Here is a 7422-nt window from a genome sequence, read left to right on the forward strand (position 1 = left end):
GACAAAATAAAAAACATAAAAAAAAGAAAGCATCTTCAACAAATGGTGCTGGCATAACTGTAGAAGATTGCAAATAGATCCATATCCATCACCATGCACAAAACTTTAGTTCAAGTGGATCAAAGACCTCAACATAAATCCAATTATGTTGAACCTGACTGAAAAGAAAGTAGGAAGAAGTCTTGAATGCGTTGGCACAGGAAACCTCTTCCTAAATGTAACACCAGTAGCACAGACACTGAGAGCAACAATCATTAAATGGGATTTCCTGAAACTGAGAAGCTTCTGTAAGCCAAAGGACATGGTAATTAAGACAAAACAACAGCCTACAGAATGGGAAAAGATCTTCATCAACCCATCTGACAGAGGGCTGATTTTTAAATATATAAAGAATTCAAGAAACTTGACATCAAAATACCAAACAATCCAACTAAAAATGGGCTACAGAGATAAACAGTTCTCAACAGAAGAATCTCATCTATTTCCCAATCCCAGGGTGATCCATGTGTCCCATTAGGGTCCTCCTTGTTAGCTATCTTCTCTAGAGCTATGGGTTGGGTGGGAGAGCTTTGGAAGACATACCATGATAGAGGGAGACATCATGGGGATAGAAACTGGGTGCTACGGAAGTTGCCAAGAATCCACAGGATGACCCCAGCTTAGACTGCTAGCAATAGTGGAGAGAGTGCCTGAACTGTCCTACTCCACTAATCAGATCAGTGAATACTCTGTCATCACAGAGCCTTTACCCAGTAACTGATAGAAGCAGATGCAGAGATCCACAGCCAAACACCACCCTGAGCTCCAGGAGTCCAGTGGAGGAGAGAGAAGAGGGATTCTATGAGCAAGCGATTCCACTAAAATCAGTAACAAGACAAGGCTGTCTACTTTCCCCGTATCTATTCAATATAGTACTTGAAGTCCTAGTTAGAACATTAAGATAACAGAAGGAGATCAAGGGGATACAAATTGGAAAAGAAAAAGTCAACCTTTCGTTATTTGCAGGCGATATGATAATATGTATGTGACTCCAAAAATTCTACCAGTGAACTACTACAGCTGACTCCCCATGGGAGGCCTTAACTTCTTGTAGCAAAGAATGGGGATGGGATGGGGAGGTAAGGCTGGAGAGATGGGAAGAGGGAAGAAGGGAATCTGTGATTAGTACATAAAATGAATAAAAAATTTCTTAATAATAAAAAAAGATTCTTCTTCACTTGAATTGTGATGTCCTATGATGTACAGAGCTATAGTTTCATTTATTAATTGTTCTTAATGTTTGCACTTGTCAGGGCCTTTTTCACAAAGTTCTTTCTATTTCCTATAATTTCTAGTACGTTCTGAATCTCTCTTTTATTAGCTTCAAGGTATTAGGTCTTAGGTTGAGATAATTGGTCAATTTGGAGTTGAATTTTGTAGGGTGAGAAATGTGGTTCTGTATTCATTCTTCTTACATGCAGCTATCCAGTTTGAGCAGCATCACTTTTTGAAGGGAGTGTCTTTTTGAAGGTGTATCTTTTTTTAAGGTGTATCTTTCTTTTAACATGTATCTTTTTTTTATTTTTCGTGAAAAATCATGGGTCTGTAGATGTGTGGACTTATGCCTGGGTCTTCAGTTCTTATCCATTGATGATCATGTCTGCTCTTATGCCAGTATCCTCTTAATGTTGTTACTATAGTACAGCTGAAAATAAAGAATAGTGATGCTTCTAATAATTCTTTTATTGTTCAGAATTGTTTTAGCTATGGCAGTTTGTTTGTTTATTTCCATATGAAGTTTGAGAACTTTTTAAAATTTCTGTGAAGAATTATACTGGAATTTTGATAGAGATTGCATTGAATCTGAATTTTTTATAATATGGCCAGTTTTGTACTATTTTTATAAATGTTTTTATTTCATAATTAATTTAATTTTACATATCAGCCATGGGTTCTCCTGTCCTCCGTCCTCCCACAGCAAACCTTCCCCCCCACAACCCATCCCCCATTCCCACCTCTTCCAAGGCAAGGCCTCCCTTAGGGATTGAGCTCAGCCTGGTAGAATCGGTTGAGGCAGGTCCAGTCCTCCCCACCCTCTGCCCACCCCCATATCCACTCCTCCTCAGTTTCCCTTTAGAAAAAAGAAGGCCTCCCACGGATATCAACTGAACATAGATACTAAGATACAAGGCTATGCACAAACACTCACATCAAGGTTGCCCAAGGCCACCTAGTAGGAGAAAAAGAGTCCCAAAAGAAGACAAAATTATCAGAGATGCCCCAACTCCCACTGTTAGGAATTCCACAAAAACACCAAGCTAACAATCATAACATGTATGCGGAGGACCTAGGTCAGACCTTTGCAGGCACTGTAATTGTTGCTATAGTCTCCGTGTACTCCTATGAGCCCTACTTAGTTGATTCTGTGGGACATGTTCTCCTTGTGTTCTGGACCCCTCTGACTCCTACAATTCTTCCTCCCCCTCTTCCATGGAGTTCCTCAAACTCCAGAATATTTTTAAAATAAATAATTTTAGATATCTGCTTCTAAAGTAATATTACAGTTTAGTCACTGCTTAAACTTGAGAACTTTTCAAGTTCTTCAAAAGAAAACATCTCTAGAAAGCTCACTCATTTCAGCAGCTTTCCAAAATGCCCAATAACATCCAGATATACCCATTCTTTATGAAAATATGTCCCAACCCCCAAAAAAACTGATAGGAAAGCAAAATGTCCCATAGAGTTTTCTTCCCAATATCATGTGTCCTGCTTTAAATCACAGAGTACACTAAATGCAGCCTCTATATTATATGGGATAGTATCAACTACTTGAGCATGGGTAGCCTCTCAAAGGCTTCATACTTGTAGAAAATTCACTCTACTTACTCCATCAGGCATCAATTGCTAATAACTACTCATATGTGGCTATTACTTAGTGAGCTTCTCTTTAAAAACTCACTTTGAAGCACTAAAGATCCTGAATAGCCAAAGCAATCCTAGGCAAAAAGAATAATGTTGGAGGTTCACCACACCTGATTTCAAGTTATGCCTCAGAACCTGGTAACGAAACAGCATGGCACTGGCATAAAAACATACTTACAGATCAGTGGATTAGTGTAAATCCAAATACAAACCTGTGCTGTTACAGCCACCTTACTATAAAAATGGGAGAAAAGGATAAATTTGAGGGAAAAAAAAACAGACTTTCAAACACTGGTGCTGGGAAAATTGGATATCCACATGTACAAGGTTGAAACTAGATCACCCTACACAAAAATTAATTCAAAGTTAGTCGAAGGCCTTACTGTAAGAAACAAAGCTTGGAGATAGTTAGATGATAAACTATGGGTGCTGACAAAGACAGACTTCAGAAAGAGTGAGGCTTGAGTCATTCAGGAAATAATGCCCACTCACAAAGGGACATCATGAAAGCTAAAAGGTTTCTACTCAGCAAAGCAGAAGTTAACTGAATAAAGATCTGCCTGCTATGTATCAGACAAAAGATTAATAACTAGAATATACAATGAACTCTAACTCAAGTAAAAAAATTAAACAATCCAGTGAATAAATAGACTTATAAAATAGTTCTCAAAAGAGGAAATACATATGAACAATAAACCTATGGGAAAAAAACTCCACTGTTCATCACAGAAACGAAAAGTAAAACAATATTGAGACTCTGCCTCACTCTAGTTAGAATTAGTGATTATCTCATCATTAATTTTATAATGACAAGCTTGATTTCTTTTTTTTGTTTGTTTTTTGAGACAGGGTTTCTTTGTGAAATAGTCTGGCTTTCCTGGAACTTACTATGTAGACCAGGCTGGCCTTGAACTCACAGAGATCCACCTGCCTCTGCCTCCCGTGTGCTGGGATTAAAGATGTGCACCACCACTGCCCATCAATAAGCTTGATCTTATGCAGATCTCATGCATACCTTCATAGCTGCTGTGAATTAATGTGTCCAATTGCCCTATCATGTCCAGAAAACACTCTTGGTTGATGTCCACTACCTCTAGCTCTGACAATAATTCAAGTTCCTCTTCTGTGATGGTCATTGAGCCTTGTTGGGAGATACAGATGCCCCATTGGGAGCTGAGCAATCTATAATCTTTTTTTTTTTTTTTTTATTTATTATGTATACAGTGTTCTGTTTTGCATTTATCCCTACAGGCCAGAAGAGGGAGCCAGATCTCATTACAGATGGTTGTGAGCCACCATGTGGGTTTTGGGAATTGAACTCAGGACCTCTGGAAGAATAGCCAGTGTTCTTAACCTCTGAGCCATCTCTCCAGCCCCCTATAATCTTTTAAACTCTGAATGTTTACCTGTTGGTAGAATTTGTGTGAATCACCATATAATGTATATATTTGCTTCTTTTATAAGAATGCTGTTTGAGAAATGCACCATTCTATGTGTTTGAAGAAAAGTATTGAGAAGGAAATTACTATAAACACTGAACAGAATAAAAATATTATGTTTTTCCTTAAGACCTATGACACACCCATAAATAGAGTTTTGACCATGTTAATGGAACTAGGAATGAGTTGATAAGTATTGTACAGTGGACTTTAAATACCATCATAATGTTACTCCCATACATCCACGTCACTATTACAACAGTTGGCAGAACATGTTTGGCTAGTCAATATAAAAACTGACTGGGTTAATAGCTGGGTAAGGATGTTGATGACCTTTTGCTACATGAAATGAACCTTTATTCAGTTTGAAAGCTAGCAAGTAGGGATGAAAATTCAACTTTGATACTGACAACCAGCCTAATGGAAACATCAAAATCCAAGATAGATTTGAGACCCTGAATCATAAAAAATGAAGGTGAAGAACAATAAAGGAAGATATTTTATATTCACATTTTCTCTACACACACCTTTTTGTACTGGAAACATATACACACATATAAGAATATTATTCTTCTGGATCTTTAACTCCCTTCAACAAAAATGGTACCAAAACCTTTATTCAAATTTAAGGTATTTGAGATATTGCTGTATAATGTTAGTCCTTGGGAGAAATGAAAGCATGTTTTTCACACAAAATAAAGAAATGACTATATGCTAAAAGAAAAATATCCAAATTCCACTAGAGTGAACTAATGCTTTTATTATGGCTACTTGCAGGAGTGTGGGTGAAGGGTTACATGTAGGGGGAAGTTTGCTTAATGACAGCTAGCTGCATCACCAGAAGGTCAGCCCAGCATGAGTGAAGGCTCAGGAAACATGGAACACAGTGTACAAATTGCCATCAGCTCAAAATTTTGGTTATTCTACTTTCCAATTACCCTAAAGGTTTTAAGTATCTTCCAGCTTTCTCAGTTAGTTCTCTTCCTCCTCAAGGGAGCATAGCTGGGTTTGTGGACTTTTAGGACCCTCATCTGCCTAAAAGAGTACTCATCTGTCTGAGAGACTGTCTCATCAGTCTTTGCAACTTACATAACCTTTATATATGCTTGGATTATATATATATATATATATATATATATATATATATATATATATATATATATATGGAGAGGGAGAGAGAGAGAGAGAGAGAGAGAGAGAGAGAGAGAGAGAGAGAGAGAGAGATAGATATCAATTTCCATTTCTTAGACTTCCTGAAGCTGTTCAATTGTTTACTGCCTGAGTTGGATAAACTTCCCAGAAAGATGGAATATTTCACCTTCCCTTAGAGCACCCTATTCTTTCACTCTCCTTTTACATCCTTCATCTTCATGAGCTACTCTCTAAGATGGAAGGCTTTAATCACAGATGAAACTGCTGAACAACAGGTATTTCAATTCATAATACTCTATTCAGAAAAGCCATCTAAATTGAATCCACAGGGCTTTAACAGCAGAAATGAGGAGACAAAGATTAAACCAAAGTCTAAACACAAGTGTGCCACAAAAGGCTCATGAGAATCCCAACAAACATATGCTGTATTACACAAACATGAACAAAACACCTATTGAGCAAATGACATCCCATTATTAAATGTACATTCTTTTGAAATGTCACAAAGAACACAAAACAAATCCAGGTTCAGACCAAGAAAGTGCTCTATAACTCTCCAAACCATGAAATTTAACAATCATAGCATTCTTAATAAATAAGATCAGAAGTCTCTGCTGATAAAGTGTTTGTCATTTAAGCATGAAGACCTTAGTTTCATCCCCAGAACTAAAGTAAAGATCCCCGGCACAGTGTCATGCACTTGAATTCTGTCACTGGAGAAAGACACAGGAATCCTTGGGTCAATGATCAGCCACTTTAGTCTAAGTGGTGATATTCGTATCAGTGAGACAACATGAAATAGTGTCTACAGCATTTCTGAGAATGAAATCAAGTATGTTCTCTGGCATCTGTATCTACCTACACACACACACACACACACACACACACACACACACACACACATGCACATACACATAAGCACGGATGCATGCATATGTTTACATGAACACACACACACACACACACACACACACACACACACACACACACAAAGACATAGAAATAAGAGACCATGTCAAAATCAAATGACCCTGCCTTATTTTTCCCTACTTTTCTAATATACATTTACATATAGTTAAGAGCCTCAGCTCCACATCAGAACACCAGGGAAAATCTATCATTACATAGGAGTTCAGTGTATCTGACTATAGAGAAAATTGTCCATGAATTTTCCTCATTGGTGATATAGAAGATATTATACATGGAAAGGTGGATCCTTTAAGCCATAATATAAATTTATATGATTTGCACACAAACCAGGAAAAAAAACACGGTAAAAGAAAATGGAATTGATTCTCTGCCTTCTGACTGAACTGGGGAACAGACAAATTGTAATTTTCTTCTTGCACCCATGCCTTGTGACCATCTTACATTTTATAAAAGTTTGTAAGACACAGTCATGATCATATCTAAGTCTGACTCTGAGTCAGAATAAGCAGACCTTTCCTGACGGTTAGGTGCTGTGGGCCCCAGCCTCTCCCTGTTCTCTACTCTAGATGCCTTTTTTTGTGGTAGATTGTAAACTCATACACTGTGGATTTTATAGACATTTTTCTCTTATAGCCCCAAAAAAGTAATTTCTCATCATTTTTTGGAATGAGCTATAGATCTCCAGTACTGAAGAACTTATAGAAATATTACAGTCTATTGTGAAAATATAAAGTGTGCAGTCTGACAGCCAAAGGTGGGACGTACTGTTCAGAATGTACCCTCTGCTGTTAGAACTCAACCACAAGATGATCTGAGTGATGACGGTTGGTGATGTTTTGATGATCGGAGTATTAGCGCAATCAAGATTGAATGAGCAAAGGAAAGTCAGACACTGTGCTCATGGAGGCTAGATGGTAGTTGTTTTTTAGAATTAAGCAGGTACTAAGGGTATACTTGCATCAGTATACTATAAAACTTTCTCTCTTTATGTACAAATAAT

Source organism: Peromyscus maniculatus, chromosome 5, assembly GCF_049852395.1.
Source record: "Peromyscus maniculatus bairdii isolate BWxNUB_F1_BW_parent chromosome 5, HU_Pman_BW_mat_3.1, whole genome shotgun sequence".
NCBI lineage: Eukaryota > Metazoa > Chordata > Mammalia > Rodentia > Cricetidae > Peromyscus > Peromyscus maniculatus.